General features: G+C 37.3%; 1 protein-coding gene and 1 pseudogene across 4 annotated transcripts in view; one reads left to right on the forward strand and one right to left on the reverse strand.

Annotated features, from left to right (window-relative positions):
- The window catches only part of DPP10 (dipeptidyl peptidase like 10), a 1517748-nt gene that overhangs the window by 1325905 nt on the left and 165702 nt on the right, over nucleotides 1–26141 (forward strand). The window lies entirely within an intron of this gene.
- LOC311596882 (histone H1.0-like) lies at nucleotides 22982–25069 on the reverse strand (annotated as a pseudogene). Its single transcript has 2 exons — nucleotides 25055–25069; nucleotides 22982–23539 (listed from the first exon to the last, which is right to left on the reverse strand). The product of its transcript is annotated as a histone H1.0-like (transcript).

Consider the following 26141-nt stretch of genomic DNA (forward strand, 5'->3'; position numbering starts at 1 on the left):
TCACAATAACACACTAATGTCAAAATAGGGCACTGTTAGGTATGAATAGAACACTATGATAACACAATAGGGTACTAGGATGAGACAATAAGTCACTCTGAACTATTAAGTCATAATATCATATGATGTCAGTGTAAGATTTACCATTATGGATGGGGGAAATGTATCTTGGCAATCAGAAGCCAAGGAATACCACAAAGTTACACTGCACAACAAACTTAACATGAAGAATTATTGGGAGAAACACAGGAGGGTGACTGCCTCTGCTCAGGAGAGAATTAGCAAAGAACTAAACAGGAGACAGGTTTTATATAGAGTTTCATTTGGGAGGGTGAGCAGAGTTTTCAAGGATGGCTTGGGATTGATGGGATATTTTGTGACCTGATGTTGTTTTTTTGCTCTGCAACGAAGAGCTTGATCTCCTGCATCTTGAAGGGGTGGGGCTGGTCACTATGACTGTTAGAGGTTTGTGGGTAGACCTTAGTGTTTGGAGGTCCTCAGGGGTGGGACTTAGCCACTTGTGTGCCTCAAGGTGCTTACAGTCACAATATGACAATGTAATTTCACAATAAAGCACTTTAATGTTACACAAGGATGTTGTGATGACATTACAAGGCACCGTTAAGGCATAGTGATATCATAGTAGGGCTCTGTAGTGAAATAATAAGACCCTGTAATGACACAATAGGGCACTGGTATGTCAAAATAGGACATTGGGATGTCAAAATAGGGCACTGTGATGTCACAATAGGAAGTTTTATTGTTCTTTAGGGCACTGTGATGGTAAAATATAATTTTATGATGACACAACATGGGATCACACATGGGACACAACTAAGGGCATTTGTTGTATACCATAGAAGTTTCTGTATGAATAATAGGACATAGTCATAGCATTACTGGGTACTATTTTAACATTTGTGATCTCCATAAAGGTACAATTTACCAGTTCCTCAAATGATACAGTAACGGGTTTACTGAATAAGAATCTCAGGAGAGGGAGGCATTGAATAAACATCGACACCATAGGCTCTTTTATTTGAATCTTTGGTCCTCATTGGTGTAAATATTTGAAAATAATTAGAAAGCATGGCCTTGTTGGAGAAAATGTCACAATGGGGGTATTCTCAGAGCTTTAAAAGCCCATGCCTTTCCCAGATATGTCTCCATCTCTGCCTTATGGTTATTGTCTCAACAAGTAAGTTCTCAGATTCTCATCCAGGGATATTTTGTTTGCCTAGTGCCAGCATCCCCATTATGATGATGGACTCACCCTCTGAAACACTAAGGAAGTTATCAAATTAAATGTCCTTTCATAAGTTGCTTTGGTCATATTGCCTACAATAGAAAAGTAACTAAGACAGGTACTGTCATCATACCATAGAGTATTGCGGATGTTCAAGTGGCCATTGTGATGACAAAATAGGTGAATGTGTTTGTACAAAAGGCTATAGTTATGGCCCAGGTGACTAGAATAATGATATAAATGAGTATTTAGTTGGTAATATAAGGAAATGCAATGCAAAGATCAGGCATGTTGATTGAACAACAGAGCAATTTATGGCTCAATGTGATGTTATTTTGGCACATATGGAATAATAATGGTACTACCAAGCACAGTGATTTCACCACAGAATAGTTTATTCTTACAACATATCATTTTGGCAACAATACATCACTGTGATGACAAGTTAGAAGAGGATAATGACACAGAGGTGCATTGTGATATCACAATAGGAAATTGGTATGCCATAACATGTGCAGATGATATCACTGTAGGGCATTGTGATAGCACATTAGAGATCCATAATGGTTCAACAAGGCACTGTTGTTAGATGATGGAGTCCATTGGGGTTACAACAGGTACTGTGATAACAGAATAGGATACTGTGAGGACAGATTTTTTTTGATGTTGTAGCAAGACAAGTGTGATGTAACAATGGGTCAGTGTGATGACCAAAGAGATTACTGTGATGTCACATCAGAGCAATATGAAGTTACAATAAAACATTGTCATTTAATAGGCCAAAGGTAGTATATAGAAGTACACTCTGAGGATACAACAGTGCAATGTAGTCACACAATAGGGCAGTTTTAGGCCATGAGTGGACACTATGATTACAAATAGATGTCATTGTGATGAAAAACAAGGGACCATTGTAACACAATAGGGTACTATTTTGTTAAAAATATGACAATGTGATGACAAGATAGGACACTATGATGATCCATCAGGCATAATTATGTCACTGTAGGACATTGTAATATCACAATAGGGCACTGTTGTTACATATTAGGACACTGTAATGATACAATAGGGCACTGTTATTACATAATAAGACATTATATTGATATAATAGATCACTATGGTAACAAAATAGAGTACTTGTACACTAGGACACTGATGGCACAATAGGCAACTTTTAAGTAAAAAGACACTGTGATGAAGCAATAGGCTACTATAGATCGCAATAGGACACCTTAACATGTATGATACTAGGACTTAAACATAATATATAGAGCATGATGTTGACACACTACGGCATGATTATTTAAGATATGACACTGTAATATCAAAATATGAACCTGTGAAACAGTAGTTTCATAATAGAAATTGTGTCATTGTGATGTCAATAGAGGGCATACAGAGATATGTCAAAATATGTCACTGATATATCACAGTAGTACTCTCTACTTATAAAATAGGGCTCTGTGATATCACAATATGATGCTGAGATGTCATAATAGGTCACTATAATGATACGGTAAGACATTGAGATGATATATTAGGGCACTGTTCTGATAGAATAGTGTGCTGTGGTGACAAAAAAGGGCAATATGATGGCATTATAGGCCACTGTGTTTATCAGTGAAGTATAATTATGATACAATACCACAATAGAGCAATGCCATGTCACAAAAGGTCACTGTTACAATGCAAATGGAAGCAGTGTTATCACAAAATAGTACTGTGATAATAAAACAGGACACAATCATAACACAATAGGACATTATACTGACATAATAGGGTACAGCTATGTGGCAAAATGACTTTGTGATATCATGATCAGGCACTATAATGTCATAATAGTGCACTATGATGTCACAATTGGGCTTTGCAACAACATAATAGAACACAATTCTGCCATAATAGGAGATTGTCCTATTATAACAGAGCACTCTAAGGACATAATAGGACACTATGCTGTTATAGTATATTGAAATAATATAACAATAAGGCACAATTATACTATAATTAGAAACTATGATGACAAATATGGTGCTTTTAAGATTACATTAGGACTCTGGACTGGCACAACAGGGCACTGTGATAATAACAGTAGAGCATGTTGGTGACAAAATAGGGCATAGTTGTCAGTTTCCTGGTGTCACACTAGATACTATGATGATGACATAGTAGGGCACAGTTATGTCATAATAGGACATTGTGATGTCATTATAGGGTACTCTTATAATAAGAAAAATATTAGGAGACAACCGCATTTCTAGTTTATGATGGCACAATAAGGTACTGTAAAGAAACTTTTGGGCATAGCAATGTAATAATAAGACACTGTGGTAACACAGTAAAGCAATGTGGTGATATGTCAACCCTTATGATGTAATGACACACTAAGGGCACTATTATGTCACAATAAGATACAGCAATGTCACAATAGGTGATATATATATATATATATATATATATATATATATATATATATATATATATATATATATATTACCTTGATGACAAAATAGTGCACTTTTAGACCATAATAGGACTCTATGATGGCATTATATGGCATTATGATGCTACACTAGGACACAATGATTACAAAATAGTACACCATGATTGCATTTTAAGGTATCAGAATGACAAATAGGGTACTTCAATGACAAAATAAGTCACTGAAAAATCATAATAGAACACTGAAATATCAAATAAATCACTTACACAGTGTGGCACTATTGACACATAAGAGCAGTATTGTGACTCAACAGAGCACTGCTAGCTCACAGTAGAATATATGGTGGCACAAGATAACACTTTATCAACTCAATACCACACTGTTGAATTACAAAATGACATCGTGATGTCACAATAGGTAGTGATAATGACACTTTGAGCACATTAATGCCATTGTAATGACACTCTGGTGACACAAAATGGCACTATGATGATACAGTATGACACTATGATGGTTTAATAGTATATTGTGATGATAAAATGGGATGCTGTGTTTAGAGCACTGCTCTGTGACAAAATGATACTTTGATATTACCATAGTACACTGAGATTTCCTAATAGAAAACAATGATGAAACAAGTGGTCCATAATAACAGTTGAGTACCACTATGTGAAAATAGGGTTCTGTGGGCAAAAAAGATACACTAGGACAATGTGATGTCGCAAAAAGGCATAATAGAGTAAAGTGATGCCACAATGAAACAATATGATGTTAAAATAAGGCATTGCTATATAAGTTAGGACACTAATGTCACAAGGACATTGTATTGACACAATAGGGTACTTCTCTTTGGTAATAGGACTCTCTGTGATATCATAATATGGCAACTTGATGTCAAAAAAAGAAACTGTGATGACATAGTAGGGCACTATTATAATACAACAGGCCACTGAAATATTACAATAAGTCACTATTATATTAGAGTAGGACATTGAGTTGACATGACATGTCACTATTATATTATAATATGACACTGTGATGGCATGGTTAGTTACTGTCATGACTCAACAAGGCATTGATATGTACATAACTACACTGAGATGCCATAGTAGGGGACTGAAATGAGATATTTGAGTATAGGAATGTCACAAGAGGCCACTGTGCTGTTACAATAGGTCACTATAATACATTACTTCACTCAGATGACACAATATGGCACTGTGATGAAAACATAGGATCCTCTGACATCACATAATGCACTACTATGTCACAATAGAACACTGTAATGTCACTATACCACACAGTAATGTCACAATTGAGTACTGTTATAATACAATGAAACTCTGTAATGGCCCAAAATGAAAATGTGATACTTGAGCAGAACACTGGTGACAAAGTACAATATAGTCCCTTGTTTTAACACAATAGAACATTGTTATTTTACAACATGACACTCTGGTGTCACAACGGTATTTGGATGCCAGAGCAGAACGCTGTGATGTCAAGTTAAAGAAATAATTTAGTACATTATGACAGTGTGTCATTACCAAATGACACTGTGGTGATAAATTTGGGCACTGTGATAACACAAAAGGACACAATAGGAACTGCAATGTGGCAACATTACTATATGACAGCACAGTATGGTACTGCAATTTCATAAGAGGGAACTGTGATGACATTTTTGGCTCCATGATGCCACAGTTGTGTACTTTTATCTCACACTAGGAGACTGTTGTCACAAAAAAATGCACTGTGTGACACAATAGGTTACTGTTATGTCACAATAGGACATTGAAATATCACAATAAGTCAGTGATACAATACAGTAAGACACTTGTTTGACACAATATGACACTGTTAAAGCATAATAGGACACTGTTATAATCCAGTATGACACCTTGTTGTCATAATAGGGCAGTGCGATGGCAAAATACATCACTGTTATGTCTCAATAAGATTCATCATTGTTATAATACAAGACACTATGTTAACACAATAAGATACTGTTAATTTACAATAGAAAACTATGGTGGAACAATAAGGTATTTTGTTGACCCAAAAGGAAATTGATGTGTAACAAAATGACACTATAATGTCACAATGGGGCACTGTAATGACACATTCAAGCATAGTAATGTCACTAGAGGACAGTGTGGCTATATAATATATGATGCCACACTTCAAACCTCTGATGCAATAATAGGGCACTATTTTGACCAACTAGGACATTGGATATCACAAAATGGCACTGTGACATGTATACAGTAAGATACAGTGATGATGAATTGTGGTAACACAATAGCATTTTGTATTGACATACTAGTGCATGATAAGTTTATAATAGGACATTGTGGTAGCATGACAGGACACTGTGTTGACCCAAATGGCAATGGCAACTTCTTTTTTAAAATTTTATTAATGTATTCAGATTGCAACTCAATTGCCATTCCATTACTTGTATCCTCCCATTCCTCCCTCCCACCTACTTTCACCCTATTCTCCTCCCATAGGTCTGTGACCGAGCGGGACCTCCTCCCACACTATATGGTCATAAGCTATCAAGTCTCATCTTGGTATCCTGCTTATTCTTTCTTTGAATGCCACTAGGCCTCCCCACCAAGGGGAGGTGGTCAAATATGGAGCACCAAAGTTCATGTCAAAGTCAGTCCCTGTTCTCCACATAATTGTGGAGAATGTCCTTTCCATTGGGTAGATCAGAGTAGGGGTTCGATGTTTACTATTGTATTGTCCTTGGTTAGTGCAATAGTTTGAGCCGACCCTTCTGGGCCCCAATCCACCCATCATGATGTTCTTCTTATATGTTTCTAGGACCCTCTAGATCCATCTATTTCCCCATTCTTCCATACTTTTCTCACTGAGAGTCCCAATAGGTTGTTCTCCCCCTCTATCTCACTTTCATGATAAGTGAAGACTTTCTTGGGACGTGCCCCTTGGGCTAGTGTCCATATATAAGTGAGTATACACCACCAAATGGCAACTTCTATGTCACAAAAATTATACTGTGATGTCACAATAGAGTTTTGTGATATCACAATAAGGAATTACTATATCATAATAGGACATTGTGGTGTCCGAATTGGGCACTGTAATGTAAGAATAGACCAGTGTGATGTGAGAGTAGGAAACTATAATATTGGAAATTGTACTGTTATATTAGAGAGTTATTAAACATGGGGCACTGTTATATGACAATCTGACCCTGTGACAAGAAAATAGATCACTGTTTTAATATATTAGGATACTGTGATTTTATAAAGTGGCTCTGAGATCATGCAGTAAGACACTTGGTAACATAATTCTACACTGTGATGACAAAAAGGGGCACTTATTTGACACAATAGAGAACTTCTATGTGTCAATACAGCACTGTGATGTCACAGTGCATCACTGTGGTGGCAGAATAGGTCAATAAGACAACATAATCAGGCTCTCATGTGACACAATAGGGCATCTTACTGTTATTTAAAAGTAGAACACTGGTGTTAAAATAGAGCTATGATAATACACTAGGACAAAGTAATAACACAATAAGACAATGTAATGTCACAATTAGATACTGTGATTCCACAGTAGGGCATTGTTTTAATATAAGATAAAGACAGTGACACAATTGAGCACCTTCAGATCACAATAGGACTCTATGATTGCACAATAGAATACTGTTATGATAAAATATAGTACTGTAAGTTCACAATAGAGCATTGTGTTGACACAATAGGGTACAGTTTATAGTAGGACACTGTAATGGCATTATAAGGCATTGTGTTGACCCACATGGCAACTGTATGTCACAAATTGACTCTGTGATGTCACAATAAGGTATTGAAAGGATACATTTGGCCACAAAATTTTTACAATAGAACACTACAGTGACACAACAGGGCAAAGCGTGGCTATAATAAAGAACTGCAGTTATATGCTGCACATTACAGTGGTACAATAGGACACTGTGATAACACAACAAAGTACTGTAATGTCATATAAGGCACTGGTATGTCAGAATATAATACTGTGATGTCATAATAGTACACTGTGATATCACAATAGGACACAGCTAGATATAATAGGACACTGTAATAGCACAATACACTATGGCAATGTTATGTCACAAAATGGTAATGTGATACTCTAGTAGGACACTGTGATGTAATAGGGTACTGTGTTGACCAAATAGGTCACTGCTATGACACAATTGTGCACTGATAGTTCACAGCTGCACAATGGCAGCTCTATAGAACATTGTGTTTACCAAAATTGGTAAATAATATGTAAAAAAAAATTAACAGTATGATGTCTAACTAAGGTACTATAATGACACTTACAATGGTAATATAGTAGAGAGCAATGGGAAAAAAGAGTTCTGTGGGGGAACAGGACATTAGTATAGAATATCACAATGTTATGATGGCATTGTTGGGCATTGCCATGTGATAGTAGGGCACTGTGATGTCAAGAAAGGTACACTGATGACAACAGAATCCACTGAAGGAAAAACAGATTCTGTGGTAAAACGATACAGTAGTTATGATACAGTGGTAGACTATGATGATGCAACAGATCTCCTGATGTCATATACATGTAATATTATTTCCCAATACACAAAAATGATAACAAAAAAGTCACTATGCTATCCCAACAATGGATCCGTGATAACAGGACATTCTTTTTATACAGTAGGGCACTGTAATGACAGAAGAGGGCACTGTTATGATGCAATAAGGCATAGTGTTAAAACAATAGGACCCTGTGTTTATATATATATATATATATATATATATATATATATATATATATATATATATATATATAAGCACTGTGGTGTCACAGTAGAACATTGCAGTGACAAAACTGGCCACTTTTAAGTCACAAATTGACAATGTAATGTCACAATAGGCTATTGTGATTATATAGTAGGATGCTTGGATGACAACTTATGACACTGTGATGACATAATAGAACACTATCTTAATATAATAGGCTGCTGTTAGACATGATCTAACGCTGTGATGTCACAATGGGAAACTGTGTTAATACAATAGGGCACTATGATGTCAAAGTAATTCACTTCTAAGTCACAATAGGGAATGGTGATGATACACTAGGATTCTGTCATGACATAATAGAACATTGTGCTGACATAATAGTGTGCTGTATTGACACAACAAGGTACTTCTGTGTCCTGATAGAATAATATTTTAATATTCCAGGACATAATGATATCATAATATGGTGTTATGTTGACACAATAAGGCAATGTCATATCACAATATGACAGTGTTATATCAAAACACAGCACTATGTTGTCAGTGTGAGACTGTAATATTACAAGAAAGACAAATTCCAAGTATGTGATTGAAATGTCACAAAAGGGTAGTCTGATGATACAGTAGAACACTGTGACAGAATGTAGAATTTTGATAACATAATAAGGCACCCTTTTGGCAAAATAGGGACATGTTATTTCAAAATATGATACATGAAGTCACAATAAGATACTGTGATGACACAATAAAACACTATGTTTGTGCAATAGGAGACTGATGACACAATGTGCACTGTTATCTCAAAATAGAGCACTGTAATTATTTTTATGGCACTGTAATAGTAAATTAAGACATTGTATAATGAAACATGAGATGGTGATAATAAATTAAAACATTTGGTTGGTACAACAGAAGACTTTTTGGAGTAATAAGACAGTCATGGCACTGTAAGGAACTATTTTGTCACTTGAAATCTCTCTAAAAGAATAGTTGGGCATTTTTGAAAAGTTAGAGAGTAATATACTTTAGTATAAAGCATTTTGGTGTTTTAATTGAGAATGTTCTTCATGGGTACTTTAAAAAAGTATTGGTTCCTAGTGATAGAAATATTTTGGATGAATTATAATGCTTGACCTTGTGGAGGAAATGACACCAGGGGTATGCTTTGAAGTTTCAGGAGACCACACACATATGAGATATTTCTGTTTCTATCTCTATGTCATGGTTGTTTCAACAAATAAGCTCTTAGGTATTGGTTGAGGACCATTTTTGTCTGCCTTCTACAATACACCCCACCATAACTATCATTAGCTCATTTTTGTGAAGCTGTAAGCAATCTGTCAAATTAAATGCTGTTTTTTCTATGTTGCCTTGGTCATGTTGTCTGTCACAGCAATAGAAAGGTATTTAAGATAACCCATATTACAGCACAAGAGATCCCTGGCAAAGTGTGATGGAATGACCATTACAACTGGTCATTGTGATGACATAATAGGGCAATTGTGATAACACAAAAGGCTTTTGTATTTCATAATAGAACACTGTGATGGCAAAATAGGGCACTGTGAAAATACAGCTAGAATACTGTGGTGACATTTTAGGGCACTGTGATGACACAACATGGCACCTTTATGATACAAAACAACATTGTGGTATCAAAACAGGACATTGTGTTGCTACAATATGGTACTGTCTTGTCAATGTAGGGCACTTTTACCTCACAATATGGCACTATGATAAGACAGTAGAACATTGTAATTGTAATTGAACACTATGGCAGTTACAGTAGAAAGTTTTCATGACACAACAGAAAATTTTGGATCTCAATTTAACAAAATTTAGATCACAGTTAGGACACTGTGATCATATAGTGGTGATACAATAGGGCACTATGATGACAATGTAAGTCACTAAAATGACAAAATAGTACACTTTGATGAAACAATAGGACAGTAAAATGTCACAATTGGGCCCAATAATGTCACAATAGGAAACACTGATTATTTCTTAGGGACTGTCATGCCAAATTGGACACTATCATGACACCACATGGGTGATGATAAAAAAGACTTAGGACACTTGGTTGGTACAACAAAGTCTGTGCTAGAATAATAGGATATAGTTATGGCCTTATAGGGTAATATTCTGACATTGTATCTCTATGAGGACATAATTATGCATTTTCTGAAATGATAATGTAATGGGTTTACAGAATAAGGCAGTTTTGTGGTTTGACTGAGGATGGATTTGACAGGATCTATTTTGAATTATTGTTTCCCAGTTGTTGGAAACATTTTCAAAGGATTAGAATCTGTCATTGGTTTGAGGTTTCAAAAACCCATGAAATTACTAAATAATTTCCCTTCCCCCTCTCCTCCTCCTTCCCCTCTTTCTGCCCCATAGAAGTTGTTTTAACAAGTAAGCTGCCAGGTACTAATCCAGGATAATTTTTTTCCTGCTGGCTGTCATGCTTCCCAAAATGATGACCATGGACTCATCCTCTGAAATTCTAAGCAAGCTGGCAAGTTAAATGCTGTCTTTTGTAATTTGGTTTGGTCATGTTTTTTCTTCATAGCAATATTAAAGTAATTAAGTCATGACACAATAAAGCACTGTGGAAGTACCATTGATCATTGTGATGACATAATAGGCCAATGTGTTTACACGGTAGGTCACCATTATGGCACTATGATGTCACATTTGGGTACTGTAAAGTGTGCTGACACAATAGAGCATTTTTATATCTCAATAAAACTGTGATATCCCAACAGGACACTGTGATGATATAATAGAACAATGTGCTAATGCAATATGGCAGTGCTATATAATATTAGGACACTGAAATATCACAATAACACACTTATGATACAATATTGCTCCATAATGACAAAATAGGGCAGTGTTATGCCACAATAGGAAACTGAGGTCTCAATGGGTAACTCTTTTAAAATACTAGGATACAATATTCTCACACTAGGGTACTATTATGGTGCAATAGGGCACTATGTTGACACAATAGAGCAAAGTTTTTTTTTCCACAATACAACACCATGATATCACAGTACAGTCCTGCTATAATATAGTAGGTCACTATGATGATACAATAGGACATTGCGATGACAAAATAGGGCACTGTTCTGCTACAACATGACACAGTGATTGTCAAAATGTGATGACACAATTAGGGACTGTTACTGTCACAATAGGAGCCTGTGATACACAATAGAATTTTTAAATAACCTAGGACATAACATAACATAGGTTAATGTGATCATGTGATCACACAAGAGGGCACTATTTGTTAACAACAGAACACTGTCATGCTTGAGTTAGGCATGTCCAATAGGACACAGTGATGACACACAAGGGCACTGTTATGATGCAATAGGGCACTCTGTTCACATCATAGTATACTGTTATGTCTCAATATGATGATATGATGTGAAAATAGGGTACTCTGATGCTACAATAGAATACGGTTATGATACACTAGGGCACTGTGATATCACAATGTCCCACTGTGATGATATGTTGGTACAAAGTTAGAACATAAAAATCATTGTGATTTCAAAACATGGTACTGTGATGATAATGGAACCATGTGATGGCAATATCCTACCACACATCCAGAGTCCAATTGTGACTTAAAAGTACTGTATTTTGTCATAGCAGTGCCCTATTGCTTCAACACTATATTCTATTGTATGACAACAGTAAATCATTGCTATATTTTAGTGTCCTTTTGTTAAATAAGAGTGCCTTATTGTATCATCACTAGGCCTACTGTGTCATCACAATGCCCTATTGTGACAGCACATTGTCATTTTGTGATAGATCAGTGCCTTATTGTGTCAAAAGAGTGCTCTATAGTGCCATCATATGTATGATTGTGACCTAAGAGTGCTCTGTTCTATTTTGTCAACACAATATACCATTGTGATTAAATAATACATCACTGTGATGGTGAAGTAGGAGAGGTAATGGAACAAAAGTGCAGTGTAAAGGTAAAATAGGAGATTGTTATGGCACATCACAACTCTATGATGGAGTTATTCAGCATTTTATGCCATATTAGGGGACTGTGATGGCACAATTGTTATTGTGATGAAACAACAGTCTTCTGACCCCAAAACAGGATGATGTGATAACACTTAAAGAACTATGATACACTATAGGGCATTGTGAAGACCAGTAGGTCACACCAATGACTGAATTAAACACCAATGACAAACAGCATTCCTGCAATACCAGGATAAAAAAGAGAGCAATGTGGTGACACAACAGGTCACCGTGATGTTTCCTCAGGGTAATGCGATGGACCAATGGGGATCTATGGTGTCACACATGAAAACTGTTATGTTCAAATAGGGTCTGTGAAGGTACAGCATTACACTGTAAGGACACAATGATGTCACAATAGGGCACTGTTTTAAGAATAAAGTGTGCTGACACAATAGAGCATATTTGTATCTCAATAAAACCGTGATGTCACAACAGGACACTGTGATGATATAATAGAACACTGTGCTAATGCAATATGGCAGTGCTATATAATATTAGGACACTGAAATATCGCAATAAGACACTGTTACAATACAGTAGGATGGTGTGTTGAATGAAAGAGGGCGCTGTGATGACACTATAGAAAATTGCTAGGCTACAATATGACACTGTGATGGTAAATAGGTCACTGATAAGTTAATAAAAGACTTTGATATCACAATAGGGCAATGTTATGGTACTATAGGGCATTGATAAATCACACTACAACACTGTGATGTCACAGAAATGTGATGTTATGGTACCTAACAGAACTATTGTGACATAATATGCCACAATTCTGACAAAACCAGGAACTGTGTTAACATAATTAGGTGCTGTAACTAAAAATAGTGGTAGGGTCCCTGCAAGTTCAACTGCTGGCAGATAAATAAACCACTAAAGGCAAGAAGGAAACATAGTACAACTTAGCAATTCTGGTTCAAATTTGGAGTCTGACACAGGCAGCTTATTTGTTACACACTTAATGTACAAGTTTTATCACAATAAATCTTAGGACATGGCTACATCAAAACTCCTCTGCAAAGTACACACCTCTTGCAAAAAACCTGTAACCTCTTCCACAAGAATGAAATCTATTGGCTGAAAAACAATGCTCAGAATAAGGGTGTAGGGAGGTGTGGTTTCTTTTATTTTCTTTTTCTGTTTTGTTTATTTGTTTGTTTTCGAGACAGGGTTTCTCTGTGGGGCCCTGGCTCTCCTGGACTCAATTTGTAGATAAGGATAATCTCGAACTCACAGAGATCCTCCTGCCTCTGCCACAAGAGTGCTGGGATTAAAATTGTGTACCCCCATGCCCAGCCAGGGAGGAGTGGTTTCTAATAAGCATATATATTAGCAAAGCTTTTTTGTAAAGTATGTGGGATCTCTTTCATAAGGATAGGTTCTGTGGACTGAGACTCACATTAAACCTGGCGAGTTTTAGGACAATATCTTAAAAAACATACAAATTGCCCTATTATGACATCTCAGCAATGCCCTATTGTGTCATCACAGTGTCTTATTATGTCATTACAGTGCCTTATTATAACACCAAAGTGTCATGTGATATAACAGTGCCCTATTGTTTTAACAGTGTGCTGTATTTTGTCATCAGACTGTCCACCTGCATCTTCTCTGTGCCCCATGGTGGCATCAAAGTATCCTTGAATATAAGTGACTTAGTTTGTCATTTCAAGTGCCCTATTGTGTCAACACAGTATCCTATTTTCACATCACCATGTTCCAGTGAATAACAGTGTCACTGTAGAATAACACAATGCTCTCTTGCTTATAGATAGAAACCAGAATTCTTAAACTCAAGACTTTCTTCTTGAATGGAAATGATGAGCATACCTGTTTGCCATCCAGAAGGCTTGGAGTGGATGTTATTTGATAAGGCACTGTGGCTTTTTAATTAAGCACTATCATGGTAATATAGAACATTATTATCTCTCAATATTGGATGGTGATAACGAATTAGGACATTTGGTTGGTAAAATAGAATTTGGAATTATAGGTGTCAATCTTCATATCATTGGGTAATATTTTTACATTTGTGGTCTCTATGAAGGCATACTAGGACACTTTCCTGAAATTATAGAGTAATATGTTTGCACAATAAGGCACTTTGGTTGTTGGAATGAGGATGGAGCCTACAAATTTTATTTGAATTCTTGGTCCCTAGTTGGTGGGCATTTTTTTTTTTGCCATGAATAGATGGTGTGACCTTTTGGGAGAAAGTGTGTCACTGAAGGTATGCTTTGAGATTTCAGAAACATATGCCATTGTGTTTCCTCTCTTTCTTCCTGTTTCTGTGTCTGTGTCTGTCTGTCTTTTTTTTTTTTTTTTTTTTTGGTTTTTCCGAGACAGGGTTTCTCTGTGTAGCCTTGGCTGTCCTGGACTTGTTTTGTAGACCAGGCTGGCCTCAAACTCACATCGATCCGCCTGCCTCTGCCTCCCGAGTGCTGGGATTAAAGGAGTGCGCCACCAACGCCCGTCTCTTTCAGTCTTCATATCTTCCTGGACCATGCTTGTTGTTGCTATAAGTAGGCTCTCAGATAGTGATTCAGGATCGTGTCTGCCTTCCTGTTGCCATGTTCTCTGCCATGACGAGCATAGACATCCTCTGAAGCTGTAAGCAAGCTGACAAATTAAATGCTGAATTTTGTAAGTTGCCTTGGTCATGTTGTGTTTTCACACCAACAGAAAAGTAATTTAGACAGGCACTGTCATGTCATAATACAGCACAGTGTAGGTGTACTAGGCTATTCTGATTCCATAATAGGGCAATGTCTTTGCATAATAGTCCACTATTATAACACAGGTGACCACTGTGATGGCAAAAGAATACTAAGCCAGTAATATAAGGCATTGTGATACAAATTTAGGCATGTTGATAGAATAATAGGGCAATTTATGGCACAATGTAACATGATTATGGCACAACATAGCATAATGATGTCACTGACACCACTGTAATTTTACAATAAAGTCATTTGTTGTAACAATACACCACTATGAGACAACAATATAACACTGTGAAGGCAAGGTGTCCAGGTTTCTCTTTCCATAGCCTACAGATATCTTCCCACACCAAAGAGATTAGAACACAGAAAGTTTCATGTTGGTATCAGCTCAACCTCTATATGGTCAATTAGCTGCATGGATGTTGTCCTTGCCAATGGGCCCTGCTGTCAGCTTTTGGAGAGCAACTTTCTATCCTAGCATCAGCCTGGGCTATTTAGAAATCTCCACAGGACCCTCAGCCAACAGCTCAACTGAATGCAACTCAGTTTTACCACTGGAAGCCTTGGTTGCCTAAAAAAATATGTCCAGCACAGACTTTGTATTCTCCATTACTAGAAGTTCTCATTAAGGTCACTTTCATAGATTTCAGGAAGTTTCTAGTACACTAGGTTTACATGCTATCCCCTAATTTCACCCAATTCCAATTGTCTTTCCATGCTTTCTCTCCCTCTATCCCTTCCCCCACCTAGTTATGTTCCCATCCCAATCTGCTCCCCATCTACTCAAAAAATCTATTCTATTTCCCCTTCCCAGGGAGATCCATACATTTTGCCCGTCACTTCTTCTATACCAAACCACTCTAGGTCTATTGACTAGACTAGGTCTAGGTCTATAGTTACCATTTACCTAACAGATGTCCACTTATAAGTGAATATAACCACAAAGAAGTGATTATATATCATAGTTACCTTTTTGGTCTGTGTTACCTCATTCGGGATGAGTTTACCTAGTTGCACTTATTTGCATTCAAATTTCATGATGCTTTTTTTAAAAAAAAAAAACCATCTGATTAATACTTCATTGTGTAAATCTGTATATTCTTTCTCCATTCTTCAACTGAAGGCCATTTAGGTTGTTTCCAGTCTCTGGCTATTATGAACAAAGCTGCAATTACATAGTTGAGCAAGCACACTTATGGTAGGTTAACACATCCTTTTGGGTTAAAGTAAGAGTAGTATAACTGAATCGTCAAGTAGATTGGTCCCAATTTTCTGGAAGAATCGCCATGTTGATTTCAGTAATGGATGAACAAGTTTGCACTCCCATCAGCAATGGAGGAGTGTTGCCCTATTCCACATCCTCACCAACATAAACTGTCACTTTTGTTATTGACCTTAGCCATTCTGAGAGATATGAGATGAAATCGTAGAGTCATTTTTATTTACATTTCCCTGATGGCTAAAGATGTTGGACACATCATTAAGTGTTTCTCAGACATTTGAGATTCTTCTGTTGGAAACAATCTGTTTAGATCTCTACTCTTTTTAACTGGATTATTTGATTTTTTTTATATCTACTTTCTTGAGCTTTTCCCCATATTTTGGACTTTGTGGTTCTGCTGATTTTGGAATTGGTAAAAATATTTTACCATTCTGTAGGTTCTGCTTTCTACAATAATGGTGCATTTTGCCTTATAGCTTTTTCATTTTGTTAACTGTTGATCTTAGTATATGTGTTATTGGTGTTTTTTTCAGAAAGTTGTCTTCTGTGCCTATGTATTCCCCTCTTTCTCTTTTATGAGGTTCAAGGTGTCTAATTTTAAGTTGAGATCTTTGAATCACTTGCACTTGGATGTTTTACATGGTGATGGACATGGATCTATTTGGAGATGTCTACATGCAGACATCCAATTTAACCAGCACCATTTCTTGAAGATTGTGTCTTTTTTCTTGTGTGTATCTATGGCTTCTCTATCAAATATCAGGTGTCCATAGGTGTGTGGATTTATGCCGGAGTCTTCAGTGCAATAACATTTATCAACCTGCTTGTTTTTTGTGCCAATGCCATGCAGTTTTTCCTCCTATATATCTGTAGTATAACTTGAATTAGGAAATCAGTTCCTTCATTCTTCAGGATCCTTTTTGTTATCCTGGATTGTTTTATTTTGTTTTTCCATATGAAATGGAGAATTGGCCTTTTTAACGTCTTAAATAATTGTACTGGAATTTTGATAATGAATACATTGGATCTGAAGATTTTTGGGGTTAAGATGGAAATTTTTACTATGTTTAGCCTACCAATACCTGAGCATGGGGGTATTTTTATCTTCAGTTATCTTTGTCAATTTTTTTTTCTGATTCTTCAAATTTAACTATATAGGGCTTCCACTTGCTTGGTTAGTTACAGCAAGATATTATTTGTGGTTATTGTGAAGAGTGTTGTTTCTGTTTTTTCCTTACTCTATTTGTAATTTGTGTATAGATGGGGTACTGATTTTATTGGGTTAATCTTGTATTCAACCACTTTGCTAAAAGTGTTTATCAGTAATAACCATTCCCTCATGGAATTTATGAGGTCATTTTTTAATGAGTATGTCCTTCCATATCTATTTTGATTACTTTTGATGTGAAGTCTATTTTGTTATATATTAAAACAGCTACATCATCTTGCTTCATAGATCCAATTGCTTGGGATACTTTTTCTAACCCTTTATCCTAAGCTAATATCTATCCTTGATGTTGAGGTATCTTTCTTGGATGCAACAGTATGATTTATGTTTTCATATCCATTCTGTTCATCTGTGTCTTTTTAATGGGGAGTTGATACCATTCACTTTGAGAGTTATCAATGATCTATGATTGTTAATTCTTATTTTGTTGGTGTGTGTGTGTGTGTGTGTGTGTTTTATTTTGGTTTTGCTAGTGTGAGTTTATTTTTCATGTGTGTTTTTATCAGTGTACTTAACTTCCTTGGCTCAGATTTTTTTTTCTTCTAGCACCTTTTATATGGCCAGGTTTATAGATATATATTGCTTAAATTTATTTTATCATGGAATATCTCATTTTCTCTATCTTTGTTAATTGAAAGTATTGCTGAGTGTAATAGTCTGGACTAGCATCCAAGGTCTCTAAGAGTCTCTAGCACAACGATCCAAGCTATTTGGCTTTTAGAATCTTCATTGAAAAATCAGATTTAATTTTAATAAGTCTGTCTTTATGTTTCCTGATCTTTTCCCTTGAGGCTTTTAATATTCTTTCTTTTTTCTCTATGTTTAGATTTTTAATTATTTTGTGGAAATGGGACTTTCATTTCTGCTCCTATTTGGTATTCTGTATGCTTCTTTTACCTTTATTGGCATCTCCTACTTAGGTTAGGGAATTTTTCTTCTAGAATTTTGTTAAAAATATTTCCTGAGCCCATGATCTGGGATTCTTCTCCTTCCACTATTCTTATTCTTCTTAGCTTTTGTCTTTTTCAAATGTTCCAGATTTCCTAATGATTTTTTTCAGGAATTTTTCAGATTTAACATTTTCTTTTGCCTTAACATCTCTTTTATCATATCTTCAATATTGAAAGAGAACTCATCTTCTATCTCTTATATTCTGTTGGTGACACTTGCCTCTGTTGTTCCTGTTGGCGTTCTGTGGGCACTCTATAGGATTCTATAGGCAGCTCACCTGGTTATCTGGCAGGAGTGGCCTGTTGTTTAGCAGGACATGTATGCAGGAGTTGGTAGATGAATCATAGTCACAAGGGGGGATAGGAGGCCAGAGAGGATCATCTGTGGGATCCACAGGAGGTATGGAAAGGGGGAAGGGAAGGCTGCAGCTGTTGTTGGGTTTCAGTGTTAGGGGTGATCCTGAGGATTGGTTCTGTGGGAACAAAGAGCATGGAGAAGGCCCATAGGCAACCCTCTTGGTCTTCTGGCAGATGTGGCCTATGGTTGATCAGGTGTGTGTCTGCCTCAGTTGGTGGATGGGTCATAGTAATGAGGTGGGTTGAGGAGGCTGGGGAAGGCAGTCTGTAAGATCCATTTTGATCTCTTTATAGAGCAATGCCATGACACAATGGGACAATGATACAAATGGCACTTTGGTATCACAATAAAATACTATGATAAGACAGTTGTAAACTATTATATTACAAAAGGGCATTGTGAATATACAATAGGATAGCATTATGATACTACATTCCCCTGTGATGCCTCCTAGGGCACTGTAATAACTCAGTAGAGCAGTATAATGACATTGTTGGTATTGTGCTAACAGAAGAGATGACTCTAATGGTACAATAGTGTATTATGATGTTAACATATGGCACTGTGCTGGAAAAACAGAGCTTATTCTTGGTATACCAGGTAACTCTTTGGAACATTAGAACCTGGTAATATCACAACTGAGAACTTTGTTGGTATATGAAGGCAATGCGGTTGTAAAATGGGAGACTCTTTTAACACAGTAGAGCATTGTACTATTAGAGTAAGGCACTTTGATGTCACAATAAGGCATATTATCATGACACAATAGGGTACTGTGATGACATACTAGAACACTTTGATGAATATTCTATGTTCACTATATTTACACAATAGGACATTATTATGCCATAAAAGGACACTGTTATCATACAACATGTTAATTTGATGTCACACTAAGGTGATGACATAATAGAACACTTTGATGAATATTCTATGTTCACTATATTTACACAATAGGACATCATTATGCCATAAAAGGACACTGTTATCACACAACATGTTAATTTGATGTCACTAATGGTGTTAATAGTGGCACAAGAGAGAAGCATGATAGTAGAATTGGGCACTGTGATAGCACAGTAGAGCACAGGGATAGCACAATAGAATATGGCACTGTAACAAAACAAAGGGCACATGAACAAGAGGCTCTTTGGCACAACAGAGCATTGTGATACTGTTGCAAGGTACTGTGATGGCACAATAAGTCAATATGATGGCAAATTAGGGATTCTGTTGGCACATAAGAACATTATGTTACATTAGGGCATTATCGTGACACATTATGGCATTGTGATGAAAGAACTGATCATTGTGATGCGTACCAGGGCAATGTGATAGCACGGTGTGCACTATTATATCACAGTAGGGTATGATGTAGTCACAATAATGCTATGTTATTTCACAATAAGACACTTTCATGTCTCAATAGGGCATGTCATGTTAGGGCAGTGTGATGTCACAATAGAGAACTGTGATGACACGTTAGAACGCTGTAATGACATAATAAGATTCTGTGACATCACAAACAAACATTATGATCGCACAATAGGGAACTCTGCTGTATAATAGGGAATTCTGATGGTTCAATAGGACTCTATGAGGACAAAAGAAATATGACATAGTGATGGCACAATAGAGTACGATGGTGCAACAAGACATTCTTTAGCATAACACAACATGTGGTAGCAGAATATGGCATTTTGATAGCATAATAGAGCTCTGTAATTGTACAACATGGCACTGTGATGGCACAGTAGGGTACTTTATTGGAACAATGGGTACTGTAACAGCACAGTAAGATACTGTGATGACAAAATAGGACACTATGATGACATACTATAGCATAGAAGTCTGCTTGAACTGAAAGAGCAGATGTTAAGCTGTAATATCAAGCCCAATACTGCCTCTTTATTTGTTATATGCTTCCATATGCTAGTGCTTATGAACACTATAGTAACAATATGAAAGAAGCTTGTCAGATTATTTGAAAAAGCAAGTCAGTCTGAATCAAAGTGTTTGCTTTTGTTATTTACAGAGAAAGTTTATTTGCTTATATTCACAGTAGTCTCAATACTATGTTGTGTCCATACTCTTCATGTCTTAGTTTGGGTTACTATTGCTGTGATAAATATGGTAACTGAAAGCAATTTGCAAAGGAAAGGGTTTATTTCATCATAAGAAAGAAGGATGAACAAAGCAGTAAGCAGCACTACGGTATGGCCTCTGCATCAGTTCCGCTTCCATGTTCCTGCCTTGGGATCCTGTCTTGACTCCCTTAGATGAAATAATACAAGGTTAAGCTAAAATAAACATTTTTCACTAGCTCAGAGGTGGCATTCATCACAGTGTAGTGTGTCGTCTCACTCCAGTAGTCAAGAAAATAAACCAGAGACTTGTCTACAGGCCAGTCTGGAAACTTTACTTTCTCAATTGAATTTCCCACTTCCAAAATGACTGTAGCTTGTATCAAGATGAAATAAAACTAGTTAGCACACCTTTCTTAGTAAGTATCTCCCAGTTTAAAACTTGACATAGGAAGATGCTCTGACTCCTAAAGTGAATTTTTCTGGTTGGACTCAGCAAATTTGCTAGAAGGCACATCTTAGACCCCACCTTCATCAGTTTATGAAGTGTAAGATTATGAAGTATGAAGCTCAATAGCTCATGAGCTCTGCATTCACTGTGTTAAACAAAACTGACTGAGGCTTTAAAGAAGCTGTTACACAGCTAGAAAGGCATTTTCTTATTTTCACTCATTGAGAGAAGTTAGCTACTTCTGTATGTCACATCGATTTTCAATATCATGTGTTTCTAAACATGAATCATTTAGTATATGGGAACTCAAAGCTAGCAGTAACATAGCCTATCTTAGTGTTTGGGAAGGAAAATATTCAGAAGCTCAACATGGAAATATCTGGCTGCACTTATTAAGTGATCTCACTAAGAGGTTGATCTTAGATTGAGCCTCTACTCTCCCTGAGTTATACATATGCACTCCTGAGTGCCCACGAACACTAACATCACCTGGGAAAGCAAGCTTGATAGGTTGAAAAGCAAAGAGTTCTGAAGGCATTGAATCAATTTCCTGCTATTATCGCAGAGATAGGTTTCTCCTGCATCATACATGTGTCCTTAATACAAACTGGGGTTTTTTTTTTTTTGGTGGGGGGAGGTAGTCTTTCATCAGTAAAGTCTACTTATTGGCTATCTTGGTACTTGCCTGCTCTAGGACCTGATAAAGATTCTTGAAAGCCTAGGATTGCCCTTTCCTTATCATTGCTTTTGCTATGATTAAATACCACAACCAAAAGTGACTTGGGGAAAAAAGGGTTTATTTCAACCTGTAGCTTGTAGTTCATCATTCAGAAAAGTCAAGGCATAATCTTGGATGCCAGAACTTGGGAGAAGGAACTGATACAGAGGTCATGGAGGTAAGATTCCTACTTGCTTTGATTCTCATGGCTTTCTCACCTTGAGTTCTTATTATTCCCAGGACCACGAGCCTAGGCATCTCCCCACTCACAGTGAACTGGGCCTACCCATGTTAATCATCAATAAAGAAAATGCTCCACAACCTTTCCCACAGTCCAATCTTGTGGGGGCATTTTCTCAATTGAAGCCCCCTCTTTCAAAATTACTCTAGATCGTGTCAAGCTGACATAAATCTAGCCAGCACAATTTATTCTTGATTAACTTCACATGCAGAGACATCACTATTCAACTAGAATTTTTCCTTTCTCATTGCCCACAAGTTGCTTTTGGTCATAGTATCTTTTCTTTCTGTCTTTTTTTTTTTCTTTTTTCTTTTTTTTTTTTTTTGAATCCAAACTCTGGTCCTTTTTATAAAAAGTCAGAATAGAATGGGCAAAGGGGTGCAGATGAGATCGAGAGATCAAAAGAGCAATGTATTTGCAGAAAACAGGAGGAAGGAGTGTCCACAAACAAAACCTCCATGGTCACTTCTTGCTGGCCTTCTTGGCAGTGGACTTGGCTTTGCGCTTCACGGGCTTAGTCTTCTTGGATTTGGATATCTTCACTCTCTTGGCTTTGACAATCTTAGGCTTTTTGGCTTTCTTGGGCAGGGCAGCTGACTTCTTCTAGGTCTTCTTGACTGGGGTTGCTTTGGGTTTCTTTCTTGGGGCTTTGGAGGCAGCCTTCTTTGGCTTGGCTGCCTTCTTTGGAGTGGCCGCTTTCTTGACGTCCTTCTTGGTCTTCCTGAAAGCCACTGACCTCTTGAGCTCATTGCCGTTGGCCAACCTGAAGGAGCCAGAGGCACCCAGCCCTTTGATTTGCTTGAGGACACCAGTAGTCACCAGGCGCTTGATGGAACTTGATCTGTGAGTCGACATTCTCACCAACCTTGATATACTTGATATATCACCACTCTTGATATACTTTTGGATGGACTGGTGTGAGGAGCCGGCACGGTTCTTCTCTGCCTGGATGGCAGCCACGATCATGTCTGAATACTTGGGGTGGTCCGTGGACTTCTTGGCATCCTTGGCCCACTTGGGCTACTCCACAGTAGCAGATATGGAGTTCTCGGTCGTGGTGGCCAGCCTGCTCCCCCGCTGTTTAAGGAGCCTTTCCAAAGGGCCAGCCTTCGCTGAGGTTGGGCAGAACCTGACTTGGCGTTGGCTTTCCCGCTAGTGCGGCTGCCAGGGACTCAGGCGGGCAGGCAGGTGACGCATGGCTCCTGTCCTTCCATGCGCTAGTCGAGGGCTGCTCTGTGTGTCCCAGGCTCCTCCTGGCTCTGCCTTTGCCTCTGCCTCTGCCTCTGCCTCTGCCTCCGCCTCCGCCTCCGCCTCCGCCTCCTCCTCCTCCTCCTCAGCCTCCCTTCACCCAGCTCTGCATCTCCATAGTATCTTCTTGAAGCAAAAGAGATCCTAGTTAAGACAGATGGGTTTTGATTTTGCACTAAAAAAAAGTACCTAGGAGATAAATCTTATATTCAGTGTCATCATTTTCTGAGTGACTGGCTTCCATTATCCATGCCTGCATATGTGGCATTTGTGTTGTGAAAAAAAAAAATACTCATCAGGGTACTACAAGAATCAAGGTAGCCTGAAGCTGGCAAATGTGATTTCTTCTTTAATTCTTCGGAAGAAGTTAGTTTCTATTATTATGTAAGCGCTCATTCACGGAGCTGACACCATGAAGCTTGTGGGGTCATAAATTGGCTTGTATTAGTAAAGTCACTGGTACTTTAATTGAGTTTTAAAATAAATATAACCTTTACCTTGCTCATTGACAATTTTAATCTTACTGCCTTGACTATTTCACCACATCTGTGACTTATCATAAGCATGAGTCAGTGCGAGCATTCTCTGGGGTTCCTGTGCTGAAGTCTACAGAGAAAAATGCTTGCATTTCTGTTTCTTTATTGTAGCAGAAGAGGGGATATGTATTGTAAAGTTGGTAATAACTTTGATCCAATCCTGGCTCATGTGGTAAGTGTATACAATGGGATTTTATCTATCTGGGAAGGAAACTGAAATTTGCAGGAAAATATATGGAAATGGAAGCCATACTAAGGGAGATAACCATGACTCAGATAGACAAACATTGCATTTCCCTTCTATACGTGTATGTGAGCTTCTACTTTTAAAAGATGTATATCAGTGTGAAAGTGAGCATGTATAGAAACAAGGAAAGTAGACGGGCAGCACTGAGAGCGGAAGAAAGATGCTTTAAAGGACTGAGGTGGGAAGCGTGATAGAACGTGTGATATGAAAACTGGAGTGGGGACACTAGAGTCAGCAGAGGAGGAGTTACATGTCTTGTCACCAAAAACTCAGGGCAGATAAAAATGCCACAGGGGAAACTTCTACTTTGTAATATAATAAAAACAAAGAGAATAAAAAAATAAGATTCAGAAAACATATGGAAGTCAGTTAAGATACTGACGGTCGTTCATTGTAGCTTCCATTGTTGCCTGTTCTCTTTCTCTTTTACCCAACGTTTGTTTCATGTTCACAAAGCCTTTTTGCAATGGAACTTTTAAAGGGATTTTGTCAAGCTTTCCTTACAATGTTATGAGCCATGTTTATGACAGGAAAGTCAGCCATTTCATGGCTCCTGCTCTTAACACCGTAATAAAAAAGAAAATCTTCCAAACAAAAAGGTCACCACTCACCTCTCTTAAAAGGTTTCTTCAGAATTAACTTGAATGAGTCCTATCACCAACTTCCAAAAGAAGCAAATCCCCTTAGGCCTGTAATGTGCACTTGCTGTGTCATTGTCGTTATTTATAAATGCCATCGGCCCAGGTTTACTCTCTCACAGTCCAGTTTCCCTCATTGTTTGAGTTGATGGCAAATCCATAATCCTATTTTAAATATTCTCTGGGCCATGAAAAGAGTGTGTAATTTGTATCAATTTGCCAGTTTAACTGCGATCCAGCGAAAGCTTTGGTGTCCTGATATATAAACTCTGGTTTAAGCAGGAGTTACTGCATCACTGGGTTCCTTTTTCTTGTGAGTCTAATTCTCCTTGACATGAATCCTCACAGATGTCTTAGGTAATAAGTGATATTCTGAGGGGAAAATGTGAAAAATAGCTAAAGGATGAGGGGGCTTACATGATCTGATATATTAAGCCATCTTTCTAAAATGAAGTATCTCACAACTTTGGTAATTCCAATTAATTTATGTATAGTCCTGCCAATGACTCTTTGGAGGGTAGTATATTGATCTTATAGAAATAAATCTTTTACACTTGATCTTAGTCCAGAGGCAAAGAAGTGATAAAAAATTAATCTTCTGCATTGCAGGTACAAGCTCCATGAAAGACAGTGTGCAAAGAGATTAGCACACATAACACAGATGTGGCCTTAGCTTAGAATTCTTTTTTTTTAACTTCACCAATCAATACTAATTTTAATCTTCACAGAGCTTCACATGTGATTATAAATAATATCTAATTCATTTCTAAATTTTATTTATTTATTCACTTTATATCCTGAAAAAAAAAACAAGGTCAGCATTCATTCTCTCTCTCTCTCTCTCTCTCTCTCTCTCTCTCTCTCTCTCTCTCTCTCTCTCTCTCTCCCCCCTCCCCCTCTCTCTTTTGTATTTTGTTTGGTTGTTTGATTTGGTTTTGTTTTTTGGTTTTTCA

This window comes from Acomys minous (assembly GCF_964271855.1).
Source record: "Acomys minous genome assembly, chromosome: 1".
In the NCBI taxonomy this organism is placed as follows: domain Eukaryota; kingdom Metazoa; phylum Chordata; class Mammalia; order Rodentia; family Muridae; genus Acomys; species Acomys minous.